Source organism: Eublepharis macularius, chromosome 8 (assembly GCF_028583425.1).
Source record: "Eublepharis macularius isolate TG4126 chromosome 8, MPM_Emac_v1.0, whole genome shotgun sequence".
Classification (NCBI taxonomy): Eukaryota; Metazoa; Chordata; class Lepidosauria; order Squamata; family Eublepharidae; genus Eublepharis; species Eublepharis macularius.
In genome coordinates this window covers 84782482-84803394 of record NC_072797.1, presented here as the reverse complement: position 1 = coordinate 84803394, position 20913 = coordinate 84782482, and the positions used below count along the sequence as shown (strand labels likewise).

At 38.1% G+C, this 20913-nt stretch overlaps 1 protein-coding gene across 7 annotated transcripts in view; it reads right to left on the bottom strand.

The window, feature by feature from the left end:
• The window catches only part of SEMA4D (semaphorin 4D), a 151516-nt gene that overhangs the window by 105763 nt on the left and 24840 nt on the right, over window positions 1–20913 (bottom strand). The window lies entirely within an intron of this gene.

Here is a 20913-nt window from a genome sequence, read left to right as displayed (position 1 = left end):
ATGGAAAGAAGTTTAAAAAGACATGTTAAGACAGGATAGAGTACAATTGTCCTTGTTGGGGAGAATATCAGTTCTCAAGACGAATGTTTTACCTAGGATGTTATTTCTCTTCCAAATAATACCTGTGTTAACTTCAATGTACCATTTAAACAGTGGCAAAAGGATATTTCAACATTTATATGGCAAGGGGAAAAACTAAGAGTTAAATATAAAATTTTACAAGATGCGAAGGAGAGAGGCAGCCTAGGTTTACTGGTCTTGAAGGTGTATTACGCTGCCACATGTCTAATGTGGATGAATGAGAGGCTCTTAACATTGGAAGGTCATGACTTGAGATTTGGATGGCATGCTTATTGTGGTATGATAAAGTAAAGGTCAATGTAGACTTCAAAAGTAATTATATTAGGACAGCCATCCTGAGAATTTGGAATAAATACAAACTGAGATTATCACAGAAGACACCGCTTTGGATTTCAACACAGGAAGCATTTTATAGAGGTGAAATGACTATTAAACAGGGATGGCTTACTAGATACTTACTAGAATTCTCACAAGGACACTGTAAATTGAAGATAAGGGAAGATTTAATAACTAAAGGTTATAAATATCAATGGTTTTTCTATGCTCAACTTCTAGAAAGGTTTAAATTAGATAAAACATTATGGGGCTTTGGTTACAAAAAGACAGTTTGAAAAAGAGCTTTGTACAAATGACACATTTTTTCCAAAATGTACAAACTTTTGTTGAAATTTGAAATGGAAGAAGAATGTGTGAAAGACTGTATGGTAAAATGGGCTAAAAATTTTGGGTATAATATACATATGGACCAGTGGGAATCTGGGTAAAGGGGCTCAAATTCACTTTGAGTTCCACACTTAAAAGAAAATTTCTATAAAATGATGTACTGGTGGTATATTAGCACCTGATAAATTAGCAAAAATGAGTAAAGGTATGAGAAACAAATATTGGAAATGTGAGCAACATGAAGGAACATTTTTATCATCTTTGGTGCACTTGCCCTAAAGCAAAAAAAAAAAATGGTTACAAATTCATATGATAATACAAAAAATGTTGAAGATCAATATACAATTTAAACCAGAAGCCTTTTTGTTGGGACTAATGGATAAACAGTTGGAAAATAAACATGGTATTTCTATAAAGGACTACCATGGTGGCTAGACTTTTATATGTGCAAAAATGGAAAAGTACAGTATTGCTTTCAATTGAGGACTGGATTGTGAAAATGATGGAAGTTAGCGGAGATGGATAAACTTACAGCCCTGATTAGAGATAAAACACTGTCTACCTTTATAGTTAACTGGAAACTCCTTATTGACTTTCTGCATGAGATGAGGAAAAATGAACTGATGATTTGTGGTTTTGATTTCTAAGATAAATTTGGGAAAATAAATAGAAGGAAGCAATATTGAAAAGGTAAAATTTGGAGATATTAAAACTAAAAGTATAATGTTTGTTAAACTATGACAGGTGTTGTGGAGAAAAAAGAAATGTATTATTTTTCTTTGTTATTTTCAGTCTTTTTCTTTTTCTCTCTTCATAGGCTTTTTTCTTCTATCTCTTTGCCCTTTTATTGAGCTTTTAATCTTATTAGTAAAATAAAAAGTATTCCTAAAAAACAGTGTGACTTTCTCACCTCCCACTACAATTCTAAATGCTGTTTTTGAGGAACAGGGACCTGGGGATGGGGAGAATGGGCAAGGTTTGCAGCAGCAAGGGAAGTCAGAGGGGTCAGTCTCTAGCTGTGCACAGGCTGGGGCAGCAGGAGCTTAATCAGGCCTGAGAAAGGTGGCACTTAGAAAGGAACCCTGTCATCCTTTATTTGGTTACAAACATAGATATACAGGAAGGGGAAAACAGATCCCAAGTTGCAGGTTGGAGTACTGAGGGGAGGGGGGTTAAAACCAGAGACTAACAAAGCCCCTTGGTTCCACAAATACGTCCTGAATACACAATCCCTCTGTGTGCACAGAAGGGCAGGGCCAGCACGCCTGCATATACTCTCCTTTCCAGTGCACTGACTGAACACATGGAAGGGTCATGTGCTCAGGGCTATACCTTACACATTTAGGATAAAGTCTCTAGTCATCGTTTTAAGATGCATACTGTTTACTATTAACTATGCAAATCAACTTAATAGGACCTTAAAGAAGCACCACAAACTGAACATGCAATCAGTTAGCTTGATTAAGAAGCCTATTTTCTCCAGCTATCGAAGCAACCCTAGAGGAATTTAGCTATGTTTCTGGCCTATCTGTTAACCACTCCAAATCAGAACTTTACCCTCTAAATTTACATCGGGAAGACATACTGCATATCAAAAATACTCATAAATTCAAATGGGTTGAAAAATATTGGAGTTATTTAGGGATAAAAGTTCCACTTAAATTAAAGGATATATGGAAATTCAACTATGAAGAGTTATATTCTAATATCTCTTCTATGCTGACCAGTTGGAAAAAGATCAACCTAACTTGGCTAGAGAAAATCAATCTTATGAAATCTATAATTCTCCCAAAGATTTTGTTTTATTTTAGAGCTTTGCCCGTACCAATTAAGCATAAAACTTTGGAGGCCTGGCAAAAGTTACTGAATCAGTTCATTTGGGAAGGAAAAAGACCCAGGATTGGCCATTTTGTTATGCGCAGCCATACAACCCTAGGGGGACTGGGCGTACCTGATGTCAAATCATACTATGATGCAACGCACCTTACATATTTATCCCTTATGCTTAACCAAAATTACAATGCAGACTGGAAAATAATAGAAAGCTATTATACCTTTCCTAAAACTTTACAGGAAGTTGTTTGGAATAAATCATCGGAACGTCCCTCCAACATCAAAAATAACATCTTCTTTTATGCTGCTTTGGACACATGGGACAGGCATAGACTTAAACTAGCACCTCCCATATTCCCTCTCTCTTGCTTCATAGGCCAAACCTGGTTTACACCAGCAATTCATCATGAATCATTTACCGGCTGGAAAAAGAGAGGTATGATTAGACTGATTGACATTTCAAAACATGGAATTCTTTTCTCAAAACAAAAAATTGAAACCAAATTATGTGACAAAATCCCATGGTTCCAGTATTTTCAAATAAGTAATCTGTTTACTCCATTTTCTTTAAAAGGGACTTTAAATCGAAAAACAACAGATTTTGAAAACTTTCTCTTGAAAGAAAAACAAAGCAGCAAAGGCTGTCTTTCAAAAATATATAAAATGCTACTTTCAACTTCCAAAACAAAGCCCTTTCCATACCAATTAGCGTGGGAAAAAGACTGTGGCATAAAATTTTCTGACACCCAATGGACTAAAATTTGGAACTCCTCAACTATTAAAACCAGATCAATTAACATTAGGACTCAGTCCATTAAGCTCCTGACCAGATGGTACATCACCCCACAAAAACTTAGCTATAGCACCAGATCTATCTCCCCTAAGTGTTGGAAGCTCCGTGGGGAAATAGGCTCATTTTATCATTGCTGGTGGTCATGCAAAGTAATCCAAAAATTCTGGTTTGATGTAATTGACTGCATTAAACACATCACAGGCCACTTAATCCCACCTAAGCCGGAATTGATTTTATTAAACCTGTGGTCCGACTTTGACTTGCCAATAGACACTAGAGACCTAGTAGCAACGCTGTTATCCGCAGCAAAACTATCTATAGCATCGTCCTGGAAAAGCCCACGACCACCTTCTTTAACAACTTGGCACAATAAGATCTGGGATGCCTTCTTTATGGAAAAAAATTCCTATCAATTGAAGCTAATGGATTCTGTTAACCTGCAGCAAGACTTTTGGGAGAATTGGTTACCAGTAGTTGATTATATGACTGCTCGTGAAATATCACCTTGTACCCCTTACCCAACTGATCCTTTTAGTTTTTAAATTTCTTATTTTTCTTTTTATGATGGTGTATATTGATATACATTGATACCTGTACTGTTATGTGTAACACTCTCATATGCCATGGTTCTTCAGCATATGCCTATTGTGGACTGTTATACTTACCTTTGAGGTTACTTGTTAGTGTGTTTGCTTGTTTAGTTTTGTTGTGTTAGATGTATTTAAAAATATGAAAATTGTCAAAAATAAAGAATTAAAAAAAAGAAGAAGCCTATTTTCTCTTTTTAGAAACTCACAGCTTTTATAATCTAGTGCTTTTTCAGAAAAGGCATTCTTTAGGAGTGTCTATGCAACTGCATGTAATTTTGGGGATGCAGAAAACAACTCCTTTGCTCTTTCAGAATTAATTCAGATCATGGCTTGACTTTCTGGTCTGGTATTATATTACACAATCTGGAAGTATTTCCCCAGCCTCATCTTCCATAAGTGCACATCTCACTCAAGAAAAACACACAACATTTGTGGATTTCTGTGAGGTTTATCGAAAAGAGATTGCAGTAATCCACAGATTCTGAGTGTCCTGAATACTATTAATAGCCCAAACAAGACACAACAGGAGAAGCCTCATTAACTGTTTAAGAAACAGTCATTACATAATACTGAAACGATCAATTTCATCCAGACAAGTACAATTTCTAAACACACCCCCAAACAATTTTCTTGAAAGGGTGGAATTTCCCATAATACTTTCTTAAAATAAAAAATTAAATGCCAAGACCACATTTTCTTGTGTGTGTGTGTAAATGTGGTCTTCCTCAAGTGGTTAATCAGTTTAACAAAGAAACTTTGAATGTTCTGAATCACTTCTTTTTTGTCCTTATCCAAACACAAAGTTCATAGTGGATTTGTGAAGGATAGATTCATTACAAGGGAAAACAACATTTGGAACAGAATCAGATACAAATTATCAGCCTCTGATCAGCTGTCACAAAACTGCAAGTTTGAACACTTAGCCTGCCATTTGGTTTCTGCAAGTTGAAACATCATTTTGTGTTCTAAACCAAGTTTTATTCCATAGGTCACAACACTTCAAAGTTTAAAATGCTGCACCGTCACATACTCCGCTGAAGTACATTCATTCTTTTCCCTTTAGGCATTTCTCACTCCATACAGTCAAGCCTCATCATGTCCAAAACAGCCTCTCCCCAGAAAACAGACTGGAAACTTGATGTTCTACACAGTGTCCTTTGTGCTGCACTGCGATTCAAAGTTAATCTTTGTCTGGTTTCTTGCCCACCCATTTTCCAAATCTTCAGAATCTGCAAGCAAGACACATATACACCTCTGGTGATTCTTTGAATCTGAACACCACACCACTGTTGCTTCAAGACAAAAATGGCAGTAAAATTTAAGAAGTTTTAGGTAAAACATATACCCACTGCAAGGAGTTAGAAACAGAATGGGATCTGATTCATACTCTGCTACAACTGTAACCCCTGGATCATTTTATCAACATAGAACTATCTATCCTCAGATACCTCTGTAGTAAGAAGAACAACTGATATACAACACAACAAAGATTCCTGTGGCATGTCAAAGACTAACACACTTACCATGTGTGTTGGTAGGCTACAAGTTCATCAGATACATAATGTGGGGAAGAAGTGGCCATGCATGATGAGTGAAACTGTAGCTAATGAAAGCTCGTGCCACAATAAATATGGCAATTTTTAAGACTTTTTACATCACAAATGTTCTCAAAGCATTCTAAAATGGCAAAATGATAAAAGCAAGAGGATGAAGGGCCTTGGCAGCAGTTGAGGGGATGAGCACAATGGAAGGGTGTCTCACTGCTTCACGTCTTCCATCTGTTGGCTTCAAGAATGCCAGTTGGAAGCTGGGGGGATGGGAAATTTCAGTTTGATCTTGGTCCAGGTGTGATGGATGGTTACTTGCTCATTGATGGCAACTGGAAACGGAGGGATATTTGAGCTGGGCACTTAAACAATGGGAAGATTCAAGTCCAGTAGCACTTTAAAGACTAACCTCAAAGACCAACAGGATTACCAGAGTATGAGCGTCGAGGATCAGAGCTCTGACTCTCAAAAGCTCATACCCTGGAAATATAGTTGGCGCTTAAGGGGCTGTATGACCCCAATCTTGCTCTTCTACTACAGACTAACATGGCTACCCACCTGAAACTATCTTAGCGGAAAGACAGCATCTATTTATTAAGATGTCAGCTAACAGTGTTGCCACGCTATTTCAGAATGGGTGCTATGTAAGCTATTGACTGCTATGACCAGAGAAGATTTACCATATACACATGGTACAAGGACATGCGGGGACCCAATCCTGCAGCAATGTCTGTTCAATCAGCAACACAGTGCTAACTCCATACCATTTACCAAGGAAATACATGAAGTGGGGACTGTGCAACTGAGAAAATAGTAAGTTTGCCAACAATCAGCACATGGTACCTGATAGGGATGTGAGACAGACATATTAACTTCAGGTGACAGCTTAGACTATCTGTTGGGAAAACCACTCATTCAGGATATTTTCTCTCCTAAACCAATACAGTTGTTTATATATGAATGTTAATTTCTTGAGTAAGTTATCCCTATAAATAACTCAGGTATGTATTGCTAACAAAAAGCCAAATGTTGTACTTGCTTTAAAAACTAAAAACTATTGCATATGCAACTAGAACCAACTCACAATGTTGAGACATTTAAAAAAAAAAATTCCCAAAGACTTCACATCAACTGTTAGTTTGATTTCACTGTGCAGTTTATATAAGAATTACAGTCTTTTAAAAACTGTGTATTAAACCTCATGGGTTACAGCTAAAGGATTTATATTATATCCATTTCTGATTGGGAGAACAGTGAGGGAAACTCCAACTTTTATTTTAGCATTATTTCCCAGAAGACAAGATTAATGCATAACAAAATATATCATAAGTCTCTCTGTCTGACAGCATTAGCATGTTCCACTGACAGCAAAATCTGAATAAGCAATTTGACCTGAGCAATTAAGCTCATTTCTTTTGTGAATTTTATAATGAAACAGATAAAATTTCCTTTTCAATACAACTGACTGTTCTAGTAATTGTCAAGGTAAATGGCACTGAAATAGCTAATGTATCTGACAAAAAGCCATTGTGAAAGGGGATACTTTAGAGTACAAACGTCTCCTGGGGCTCACCACTGAAGAATTACAGTGCTAAGGTATTTCTTCTTCATCAGAATATAACACAACAGGACATTTTTATAGCAACTGCTAAAGCATCCAAACAATGCAATTTATCAGCAACTGCTCCTTCACAGAAATTTGCAACTGTCTCACTAAAGTCTGTAACATCTAATAATTAGTTATAAATATTAATTGATTTTAAAGGGCTTCCATTCCTGAAGATCAAACTCTCTTTATAAGTTTCAGTCTATACACAAGTACTGAAATTATGCAACATTCATGCACAAGTAAATCCAACTGATCTGTGTAAAACTTTCATAAGAATAAGAAACTAAATCTTCAAAGTACTGTTGAGAGGAACCCTGCTCACAAAAAATGCAGCTAGACAGTCTGGCTTTACTGAACCACAGCAGCAGAAACCACTGGCTTGAGCCATAATAGCTATTGCCACATCCTGTCTCCAGAAAGGGAAGCAGAAACATCTAGATTCAATTCCTGGCATATGTGCTATTCTAAAACCTTACCTGTAGATGATAATAGTGTGGGACTGGTGTGGACATTTATGGTTCCAGTAAGTCTAAATATGCTAATACCTACAGGAAGTGTCCCAGCGTGGAGCCCACCATCAACTTCCCTGGTTCCCCTCAAGTGTTCTCAGAAAGTAGCTTTGGCCAGGTAGGGCTTTTGCACAAGGCTTCTAACCAGTCATGCAGATTTTTGAAAAGTTACTTTGGCAGCAGCCACCACCACAGCTCAAGAATCTTCACTTAAGGTAACCTGCATAAATGCAAGAAAATACTTTTAAACAATATGTTCATTTTAAGAGGTATCTTGTTAAACAGAGCTAGTGTTATGCATGATCTTGCTCCCTGATATTGTGTGGTGGATGCAACCATTCTGTGGTTGCATCCACCATCCTGTGTTCAAATTCCAAAGGCACTCGCAAGCTCAAAAAGGTTGGGGACCCCCACCCTACAGCTTACCTATGGTTCTCCAACCTAATACCACTCCTTGCCAGAGCTCAGTTAAGAGGCCAACTGCCAAATAAAACTGCTCTACTGGGTACTGGAGCAAATACTACACACAGCACAAAGTTCTGCAGTATTCTACCTGCACTAAAATATTCATGCTCAAAAACTACTACAAAAAAAATTACCACATTTATTTACATACTTCATTTACATTAGTGAGGTAGGTTAGGCTGAATGTGTCTGGCCCAAGGTCATCCAGTGAACTTCCATGGCAGAGTGGGTATTTCGATTTGAGTGTCTGATACTCTAACCACTACACCAGGATTTCCTATCCTAGCATTCACTGAAAAACTTAGGACCATTCTCTAGCCCCAGGAAGCAGCCAGAATGGAAAATTAGTGCAATTCTGAACACAAGGAAATCTATACCCTAAACCTACTGGCTTTTAAAAAATTCTTCAGGACTACACTGTATTACTGATTTCTTTTTCCCAGACAGCTATCAGAAGCAGCTTTGCAGATTAATCTCAAAGTCTCACAAGAAAGACAACACATTTTAAAGAGACCAAATCAAAGTTTGTCAACAAAGCTGCTCAAAATTTGATTTTTTCCCCCTACAGTAATGAACTGGACTAAAGAAATGTTGCTGCTTGTTAGAAATCTTCTACATATAAAATTAAGATTATCATGACCTTTTAAAATGTGTATGGGATGAAGACAGCTGATGCTAGCAGGCTGATGGATAATTAGATAAAAAGCCTGAAAATTAAAGACAGACAAGATCAACCCAGAGGGAGAATGCACATTTTCAAACTGCTGGAACCATTATCTATTTGAACAGCAGGTCAGATCTGCATGATTTGAAGCTTTATAACTGTACTTGCAAAAATTACTGACTGGAAAATTACAAAGGTGCTATTTCACCAAGACGTCAATTACAGTAGATGTCAGGCTAAATCATCATAATGGCCTTTCTTGTTTTTAAACTGTACAACTTACTACACTGGTGGTATATTTCCCACCCACCTACCCATCCACTCCTCCATGTTTTTCTAAGTGTAATGACAGGTACCAGAAGAGATTTGGAAAGCGTTTTCCCCACATATGATGATTAGCAAACAATATAATATGACACGGTCCTTACATTAGCCATTTCCTCTCCAAGTGTACTTGTCCCACACTAAAATGGTACAGTACTAAGATAATAAATATACCAGTGATGGAAAAAGTTGCCCCATCAAGTATTAATGATAGAAAAAAAGAAAGTAGTCTTTTTTGTATATCCATTCCATTCTGGATTTACATAGCAGGTAATTCAATAACAAGATCAGAGTAGGGTTTTTTTTAAAGCATGAGTAAAATAAATAAAAATGATGTCCAATATATAAACTCTGCATGACTTGGCAGTAAAATTCTATACAACTTATTTTCTCTTTGGATGCATTTTTGGAAATTATATGTGTTTGATACAACATCAACTGCCAGTGGTGACAAGCCCACAGTCACTCAATGGGCTTTATGTCAGATTTTTGAACCCAAGTCTGTACCAAGTCCAACAAGCAACATTCACCACACTGGCTCCTACATGTTCCTGTATGAACAGGATAACAATTGTTTGGATCCAGCGGTGGGATCCCACAGAAGCAGCATTTGAGGCTGCAGCAGGAGGGGGAGGCAGTGAAGATATAGTCCATCGATGAAAGTCCTATCCATCTGTGGACATCTCTGGCAGATCCAAGCCATTTTTTTAAAAAAAACACACCTAGTATTTGCCTTAAAAAAAGTTTTCTTGTAAGGGGGAGGAAAAAATGTACTACTTTTCTTTCTATAGAAAATCCTCTTAATAAAAAAATGAATATACTTTGGAATGCTTCGGAAACCAACCATTTGCAGGTCATTTGTTAGCCTTGTCTATTCTGTCTTCCCTATCTATGATTATAAACAGTGCAACCAAGCAAGCCATAGGAAGAAAAGTACCATGTGCATGTGGGTTCACACCTCATTTCATTGCGTTCTTTAAGAGCAACTGCAATACTGCACTTTCCATAAGAAACTTACAAAAGGACAAGGAACAGCAGATAAGCACCCACTGCCTCAAGTCAACCCTTGCTTCTTATCAGCTTAAGTTCACCCTTGCCATGTCCTTATGGCAAAAATTCCTGCAGTATCCCCTTGCCTCATATAATTCTATTTAAAATACTTGCCTACCCTCTAAAAGCTTCCCCCGGTTCACGTACTCCCTTGTTTGAGTGTAATAATACAGACTGAACTAGGCCTGGATACTCACATCCACAGCACTGCAACAGCATCATCCATTATGAGGAAGGGCCCACAGAGGGGTGGGCAAAGTTAAACATGATACTTTCACCAACATGCTCTGTGCCAATCATATCAGCCTACAGTAGGCTATAGACATTCATACGCACAGTATTAAGAAGCACATTAGAAAAGAAATATAATCTCTTCTTTTTTGTTTTCACATTACACATTCAAATTAAACAGGAGTTCAGTGGCACCTTAAGCTCCTGTCTAATTTTGCTGCAATAGCATCCTCTTTCCTCCATAAACGTCTCCCCTAACTCATCAATGGACTCAACGTAGTAATCTAGAGGATAATATCTAATTGTAATGATGCTAGGCTCCAGCACACAGCATCACCACACTCTGGAACAAGAAATTTAAGGCCAGATCCTAAACACAGAACCTACTTCCAAGTCAGTATCTTTAGGACTAGTCTAGATTTGGTTCCTAAAAGTATAGCTACTAATATGAACAGAATTTGCTTCCAAATAAGATTAAGGTGCCAGTCCCTGGCTTGGAAAGTCTCTACATTCCAGAGGCTAACATGAATGTTGTCTATACTGATTCTGTCAATAGTCATTCAGTATCATGAACTCTAGAGAGCTCAACAAAACACAAGCCAGACCAGCGGAGAAACTGCCTCAGCTTGCATCTGCAGAAGCTGGTGTGACTGGCTGACAACATTAGCACCATTTTACAATAATTGAAACCAGCATGTACCATTGGATCCTGTTTGGGCACGCTGAGCTTTATAAGCCCATCTGGTCCTTTTTAAACCAATGTTGGAATAATCCTCAATGCTTGGGATTCTTTTAAAAGGAAATCATAGTTTCACAGCACTTCTTGTGAATACTATTTGAGGAAACACTGGCACAGTAGGAAGAACAATACTTCCTATACGTACATAATAAAATGTCCAATTGGCAAGTCACCTTGGATGCTCAAAACAGAATATTTTATTTTTCCACCAAAATAAAAAAAATGTAAACCCCTCCCCCCATTACAAGTAGCATAATTTACATAACATTTTACAAAACACAATCATAACTGGTAAAATAAAGATATGCTAAAGCCACCATTTAATCCAATTAATTCTAGGAAATCGCCTTAAGAAGCAACTATAGTAGAAAAACCTTTGACTGCATTAAGTCCTGGTATCAAGGTCAAACTGCATGCAGAAGCGGAGTTCTTGATTAAACTCTGGATGTCTGTGCAGTGGTGGTGTGTATGTGTGTGATCTAAAAAGCAGTTGCAGAGAGAGAGAGAGAGAGAGAGAGAGAGAGAGAGACATATACATGCATGGGCTCTTCTGATATATATATATATATATGCATGCATGGGCCCTCATATGCATGCATGGGCTCTTCTGATATATGCATTCATGGGCTCTTCTGATCCCATTTTTTAACAGGGAAATGGTGGTGGAACAGAAAGATTAAACACCCCCCTTACAAGTACCATAGTTCCCATATACAGTGAGTTCTACTGCAATCACTTTTTAGAGTAAAAAAACATGAGACTCTCAGTCATGGAATTCCAGTGTCACATACTGTTTAACCCTTATAATCATGTCTCATATAGAATTGACCATGCATCTACCTGTAAAGGAGACATTCATCAAGAGAAATGTAAGGGTGATAGCTCTAGTCACACTAGTCCTTATATACTTGCAGATGAATCGGACAATATATTTATAGACAACTTCTTTCACTGTTGCCATATTCTTGGGGACCCCAATGTAAGCATAAGACAGAACTCATAGAACTATTCCGGCATGCGAAAATAATTCCATATTGGAACAAGTGTGTAGAAAACGTAAATGTCATCTGTGAATAGGCCATGTGTCTATTTTGCTGCAAGTTAATGCAACTGGTGCATTAATTCCCCAACACACAGAGTTACAGTAATTAGAAGCTCTTCTTCTTCTTCTTCTTTTTTTACCAAAATAGCTTTTAATTTGAAACTACATCCACTTCTATCAAAACACTAGGGGTATGCACTCAGCACTCAGTATCACACTCTTCTTGCATAATGGCATAAGCTTTTTTCTTATGGAAAAAAACTACTTGTGGAAACGACTTCCATGTAAGTCAAATTTCTCATGTGAACTAGCCATCTATTAACCACCCTATCTGTAAAAACAACTGCAACAATAATGAGAAATGTTCTTCTGCAAAAGAGCAACACAGTAGTCCCGTATCTATACAACACCCTAATGCTAATGTGAGAATTCAAATTTTAAAGATTTTCAACCCCATTATAAAATGTCCGAGTCTCAAAAGGGATTAGGGCACACGCTGCAGCTTGTAGTTTTCAACCATATTCCTGGCTTTCAGACAGAAAGATGAACAGCTGCATGATGCATTCATAAGGAGGGACAGAAAGTCATTTAAATGGCTCAAGGATAGGGTGGTAGGGTGAAAATCAGCTGCCTGTTCTCTAAAGCTATGAGCTATCAAGTATCCATCTGGGCCATGGGCATTACCAACTATAAGGCTGCCAGCCTTTTAAATCAAAATATTAATTCTGCTGCAGGTAATATTGTTTAAATAAGAGGAATGACAAACAGCAGAAATGTCTGCTTCTTCAGAGAAGCCGTCGTATTTCCTGCTACTCATATTCATCTTTTTCAAAAACAGTATGACCCAGCACCATCTTCTAATCTAGGGGTATATTTTTCTTAAATGATTCATCCAGGTCACTTTCTATACTTGCTTCTGCTTTGCCCCCTTTTACCACCAATCTTAAAATTTTATTTAGAGACTCTTTACTAGTCTCTAACAAGTACACAGATTAGATCCATATATCTGTTAAAGCTGAACTCACTAACTTAATAAAACTTACTAAGGATTTAATCAAAATCGATGAGGAGATAAGTATTCCATTGAATTATAACTGGACCAATTCATAACTCAGCAGAAAATCTGGGGTGGAGTTGCAGGCATGCATGTATCACAAACTGGAGCTCTTCATCGCTGTCCTTTTATTACCAGAAGATATCCAGCAGCCTAAAAAGACTTCAAGTATGTTAGTTTAAATCAATCCAACAATGTATTTAAATCTCACACAGTTTAAATCAGTGGCACACAAAAGACTAATTTAAAGCAAACTGCCTATTTTGAAATGCATGTATTTTCTGCACAAAGACTGCATCTTCTCCAGTTGTTACAGCAATTAAAACATATTGGTCTGCAACTGAATAAGGTCTTTATATTACCAAGGAGAATAATCCAAACCATCTAGTTATGCAGCCCAAAGGCACTACAAATTTATATACCTCCTTAGAGACTAGCTGGGTGCTGGAGAGCGTGTGAAATCAATTAGTTCACCTGCCTGAAGAGTTCACTTGCTTTAAAACAAAGGCCATAATCCAGTACAGGATTGAGTATGCAGGATAAAAAAACAAGTGCCTGAAATTTTCCATAAGCAGTGCCTCTAATAATCAGCAACAGAAACAAAAAGTACAAGCTTCTGGGTTGATAGTTATGAAAATTATGATATTCATAATTTTCCATAAAAAGAAATAATATGCATGTCCTATTGCATTATATTTACAATACAATACATGATCATGGCAGTGGAGAGTGCCATCAATTCATAGCTGACTTATGGGGTTTTCATGGCAAGAGACTAAAGGAGGTGGTTTGAAAAGCGACAGTTGCCTCGTGAGATCATTATTGACTTTTCATCTAAAAAGATTCGGGACACCATCCTATATAACTCATACAATGCGGATTTGGACTTTATGGGTTTGAAAGTCAAGATTTTGAAGGACGTTCCATTTCTAGTCCGGAAACGGCGTTTTAAATATAAAAAGTTTGCAGCTCTTCTGAGGGACCATGGAATAAAGTACAAATGGTTATTCCCGGAAGGAATATGGTTCAGATATAAAGATCAGGCCTATAAGATATTATCAGAAGATCAACTAAAGGATTTTGAGAATAAAAACCCAGAACTCTGCTGCACCAAGAACGAAGAAAAGGAGGAGCCGGAGGGGGGGGGAGGAGGAGGAGAGCACCGCAACAGCAGTTGTACAGAGAGAACTGCGTCCGGGACCTAGAAGGGGGAGGAAAGTTTAATCAGAATTTGAAATGTTTATTCTCTGTATGATTAACCACTCCATCATTATCCTATGGAGCTATTTTTGTATTATGACAGTATGAAGGGAAACATTGAAGTGTAGTGTTTAGTGTTTGTAGTTCATTCCCCCCCTTTTCTTTTTCCACCCCCCTTTGTCCCTTCCCTCTCCCCTTTCCTTGTGATAGTCTTGTGTAGTGTTTTGTAGTTATGAAAAAAAAAAGACTAAAGGAGGTGGTTTGCCATTGCCTGCCTCTGCAACCCTGGCCTTCTTGAGATCTCCCATCCAAATACTAACTAAGACCAGCCCTGCTTAACTTCTGAGATCGAGTTTGCCTGGGCTAGTCAGGTCAGGCCACAGGCTCATAGAAAGCAAATGCTTTATACTAAAAAGCAGGTTTTAATACAGATGTTTTAATACATTCTCACCCTAATGCATTCCACTTAAAAAGTGGTTCCAAAAAGAGACCTCCAAAGGAGCCCAAGATGGATACTCCAAGTTAGGGGAGGGATCCCAATAATTGTACACGCTAACAAATATGCCTAATGATATACACTAAGGTCCAGAAGACCAAATCGTTAATTGAAAGTTGCATTCTCTTTAAAGAAATCTTGGGTGGTGTCGAACCCCACATAAATATCCAAGACAAAGTATTAATCATATAAATATATCTACAAGGTATATAGAAAGGTATTATAGGCATAACGTATATAAGGTACAATATTCATTTTTACTGTATTTACTTTACCCCATAATTCCAGGTTTAGGGTTGCCCATCTATTGAATTCCAAGGATATATCCAAAATCAATTTATTAAAATTCAACAAAATCATGTCTTTAATATTCCTTGGAATCAATATTCCAATATAATTAATAACATCTGGGCACCATCAAAAATGTCACTTATTGATATATTGTCTCCTAATGGCATCAATTCATATTTTGTCCAATTAATTGAATATACAGACAAATCACAAAATTATTAATCAAATTCATTAATTTAGGATTGGAAGACTGTTCTGAGATAAATAATAAAAGGTCATCTGCATATAAAATAATTTTAATTTCTTTGTCTAATACCACACGCCAGAGGTTCCAAGCATAAATCAAAAAGGAGAGGAGAAAGAGGACAACCTTGTCTAGTACCTCCCTTGATTTAAGGGATGAATACAGAATTCTAATCCATTTCAAAAATTCATGAGGGAAGCCAAATTTAATCAATGTAAAGAAAATAAATTTTAAATATATTTTGTCAAATGCTTTTTCAACACCAAGTGAAAGAATAGCAACTTGATCAGATCTTTTTCTATTTAATGCACATCAGTGACCAGTCTAAGATTATCAGATCCTTGCCTAGTTTGTATAAATCCTACCTAGTCTACATGCACCAAAGTTCTAATAATCTTTTGAAGCTTGAAGAATGGAAGTTAATTTCTTAGCGTCCACATTCATCAATGACATAGGTTGAAAATTTGCACATTGAGCGTAGTCTTTGCCTGGCTTTGGAATGGGTGGAAGTGAAGGAGACAGAGAGAGTGTGACAAGCCTGGGAGAGAAGAGCAGATTCAAGCTGAGCCACCCCAGTGAGGCAAGAGAGGGAACCAGGGTGTTGTCAACCCCCATCCTCCCCTCATTTCTGAGGCCAACCCTGTGCCTCGCCTAGAGCAATAGCCAACCTAGAGGGCCAGCCCTCCAGACTCTGACGACCTCAAAGAGGAGCCTGACAATATGAATAATTGCTTGTATATGTCTTCAGACAGTCATCACAAACATTTTAATTTTTTAGATCAACGAGGTAAGCTTCTGCCACCTTAGGGTTGTAAAACTCCTTAAATCCATCTTGATATTGGACACAAAAGATGGCAGGATACTTGATGTAGTATTGCAGCTTCAGCTCTCTTGCTTTTGATTTTGTGAATTGATGATGTAATATTGATATTTCTTTAGTATAATCTGGGTACAGCATGATTTGCTCTTTATTAGGACCCCAATACAAGTCCTGTTTCACTCTTGCCATATGTAAAAGGTGATCACTCCCACTCATAGAAACTGAATGCTGGACATAATTCACTTAGAGAAAACTTTATGAGAAGCTGAGACAGCTGTCTCATGAGCAATGGTTCAGTCTTCCAAGGCATCAGTTTCACTGACCATCTATTGTACTTGCATACCAATAGCCTCAGTTAACTCCTGAAGTTGTTTAATCGACTTATCAATTGCCTTATCATTAGCAGAAAGGTGTTTTAGATGCTCAGATTATTTTTCCAGCTGAGCCCTCATATTTTTCAACAGAGAAATTACTTCTCCCCGAACTTCTGCACCAGAGGAGGAAGGAGGAGCTGTCTTTGTATATTCCTCTTTATGGCTCATAGTCAAAAGCCCATAGTTTATAAGCCCACTTATCTCAAGGTGAAAGAAAAAGAATATATAAAACAATAAATAAGACAAATTACCACTGCATCAAAGAAGACAGGTCAAAATCAATGTGTAACACACAAGAGAGACAGCAGCACAGAGTTGCTTTTGATTACTCTGCCATCTTCACCGGAAGTCCGATGCGGAGCAGTCAACATCTTTGTATTAAATTCAGATTCCAATTTAAATCAAATCATTTTAAACAGCAGTATTTGAATATAAGTGACATTTATTATATTGTTTTAAAAAGAATCTGTGTTGTTAATCATTGCGTCAGCGTGGTGTAATGATCAGAGTACCGGACTAGTATCTGGGAGACAGAAGTTCCACTCTGCCATGGAAGGTTGCTCGGTGACCTTGGGCCAGACACAAACTCTCAGCTTAAACTACCTTACAAGGTTGTTGTGAGGATAGAGTGGAGGAAAGAAGAATGATATAAGCTGCTCTGTGTCCCCACTGGGGGAAAAGGTGGCATATAAATGAAGTAAACTGGTATTTAAATCATCTGGTATTAGGATGCCTTGGGCTACTAACATTGACTAGCTCTTCTACTACGCTCCATGGATGTTTGTACCTTCTGCCTTTCTTCAGGTGTTGGAGTTACACAGAAAATAGTGGCTGAAACAAGAAGCAGCTAAGAGCTGGATAGCAGTGGCCTTGTCTTCTGCTTCCTTCCCAGGAAGAAACCACATGTCCACTGAAACTCTCATAACACATTGTGCTGTACAAAACTGTTGATCTGAGAACAGGTGCTACAGGGCTTGGAAAAGAAAGCATTTCAGAATTCTCGAATATGAATTTGTAAGTCAAATACCTCCTTCTCTGTTTTCTCATACTTTAACTGAATGAGCAAGGCTGACACTTCTCTTCTTCCTTCCTTGTACTTCCATACAATTGACAAGCAAAACTTAAATCAATAAAACATTCTCAGTCATTTCTCCTCTATGCCAGGGAAAGGTTAACTTTTTGAAATTCTGCCTGGTATACAGCTGTTCCCCTGTAACGTGGGGGGGGGCAAAAACAGCATCCCCAGCTGACAACAGGACACCAACTTAAAGGACACCAAGTTATTAATGATTTAATAAATTAAATCATTTAATATTAATATTAGCCAAATACAAAGCTATAGACCAAAAGCAGATTAACCCTTTATACTTACAAAACTTATGTTTGTCCATTTTCCTATCCCTGGCTACGCTGATATACATTTCCAGAAGCAACAAAATTATAAGGAAACTTGGATGATATTTTCTAAGCAACAATCAAAGCTAAGTAGGTCAAGCTCTGCTTAATAGATATATTTCAACATCACACACAAGCCAAGGTATACTAAAATTATCACATTTAAAAATAGACAGACATATCCTCCTTACTCAGTTGCAACTGCAATGTCAGCTACTACATAAACTTGTAGCAACACCTCCCACAGACCTACATGATTGAAGGTCAGTAATGATTCATGGGCAATTTTCTTTGGATAATAAAAAGAAAGATCAATCATCATGTGTGAGATGAAGGCAAATGATACATATGTCAAGGACCAGGATATATGTTAGCAGAAGCAGCATGGAAACTGCTACAAAATGGCTGCTCCTACACTCTTCTCAGTTACATCTGAAGGAAGCTGAAGTCGTGAGGGAGGGGGAGAGACATGGCTACTTACCATGCCAAAATCTCCCCACCTCCTCAAAGTATCACACTGTCCTACTCACAAGGAGTAACATGAGCACTCACCCTTACTGTTGATAGCAATTTACATCCTACAGTCAATCCCAATCTGAATTAGCCATTTATCATAAATTATAACTTAATGGATCCTATCTATCAAATAGACTCTTGATTCTCAACATGGGCCCTAACAGTTGCTGTGAGTATAGGCCAAAAAAAATCAGGATAAAAAGACAAACAAGGTGAGAAAGAATCCCATAAATATAAGCCCCAAATGTTTTTTCACCTTTTTTCTTAGGATTCTGCCTTCTAGGACTAGAACAATCTTGTGCCCCTATTAGAACATCTGAGCTTTTGAAATGGAAGCCTAATATCGATCTGCAACCTAGAAAAAACTGACATGTTACATATAAATTGCAGCTATTTTCCAGTCTTTTCTATGGCATCAAAAAATTACACGCAAAAATGTGTTACAAAATATAAAAACACAACCTATTTTCCATGTGATTAGAATCACCACCTGATGAATTTTTAGGCGGTCATCATAAGATGTCACTGCACAAAGGTCAGGGATCTCATTTCCCTCTATCCTCTAGTCACTCTTTGTGACTTCATTAAGCAGCCTCCTTCACACACTGAGGACCCAAAAAGTCCTACTGGATCAGACCAGTGGTCCATCTACTTCAGCATCCAATCTCATACAGTGGTCACTAGTTACCCTTGAAGTTTAGCAACAGAACACACAAGCCAACGTCTTCCTCTGAAACTGCCTCTTAGTGCTGGTATTCTGAGGCTAGTACCATGGCTAGCAGCATGAATATGTCTAATCCCCTTTTTAAAATGCTAAAGACCATCACAACATCCTCTGTCAGTGAATTTCAGAATTTAATCACTCACTGAGTAAGAAGAAAATGTTCTGTCTATCCAATCCCACTTCACACATAATTTGATAAACATTTGTCATGTCCGTCCTTAGTCAGCTTTTCTCTATAAATCCTTCTATAAATTCTTATGAGGAAATCCTTTTGGCTTTCCTCATAAGAAAATGACACCAGCCCCTTAATCATATTGGCTGTCCTGTTCTAAACTTTTTCCAGTTCTGTAGTATCTTTTTGTAAGATAAGAGTAACCAGAATGGTAGACAATATTCCAAAAACTGTGGACATTACAATACTCATCATGCTATTTTAAATTTTATTCCTAATAATCCGCAGGATGGAGTTCACATTTTTTTACCTCTGCTGCACACTTAGTTGATATTTTCATCAAGCTATCTGCTATGACACCAAGATCTCTTTCCATTGACGTCTCAGCCCTTTAAGACCCCATCTGCACATACTCAAAATAGGATATTTTGTTCCAATGTGCATCACCTTAAATTGCCTACATGAATCCAATCATCCAATTTAAAGAGATTCTCATAGAGATCTTCACAATCAGCCACAGTTTCCACCATCCTGAAGAATTTTGTATCACCCAGGCTTGGTCACTACACTGCCTCCCTAATTCCAGATCATTTATGAACACATTAAATAGCACCAGGCCCAATGCTGATCCTTGAGGGACCCCGATGCTCACTTACCTCCACTGTGAGAACTGTCCATTTATTCCTACCATCTGCTTCCAGATGCTTTGATATATTGTAGGGGAAAGGGAGGCAACACTGCTGAGTGCAGGAGAACGAATGAAACATCTTACCGTGGAAACGAAGTGTAGATAAAACCACTCATCTTTAGTCTATTCTGAACTCTTTTTTAAAAGCAATTTTTATTTTTCGTTTAGGCTGTTTGTTAAAAAAACTTAACTGTACTAAAATGTTCAGAAGTGAGAATCAAATTATTTTTTAAAGTCACACTGGGATTTTTATTTACTTGATAGATTTTACATTCTTTATTTATAACAGCTGCCTTATTTCCTAGGCCTGTCCCGATTTCTTTGAAAATTTCTTGCCATCGATTCGGTTTCATTTTCTCAGCCATGCCGGACGCTCCTCTCGGCTGGTCCGGGAGGAAACGACCGGGCACCCTGACCGGGCGGCTGATCCGCAAGGATTAGCCCCCAGGACTCCCAGGGAGGGAGCCAGGGTCCGGGACGCGGCGGGAAGAACTCCCCGAAATCAATGCGGGGGGGGAATTGCCCGTTTGTCCCTATGGAGGCCGGCAGATGTGCGCGGCGCCTCGAGTGCCGCCGGGCAACGAGAAACGGCAAGTAAAACAAACAGGCGGAAGCCTGTAAACAAGCGAATCCCTTCTGTTCTACAAGCGTTTGTGAAGGAGAGGTTGATCTGAAGAAGACTCGCTCTTCCCCTTCGTTGAGTTCCAGAATTTTGTTGGCGCCCCCCCCCCAAATGGCAGCAAAGAAGCAAAGTCCCGCTCTCGGTAAGTCAATCTCGGCTACCTTGCAGAAGGGGGAG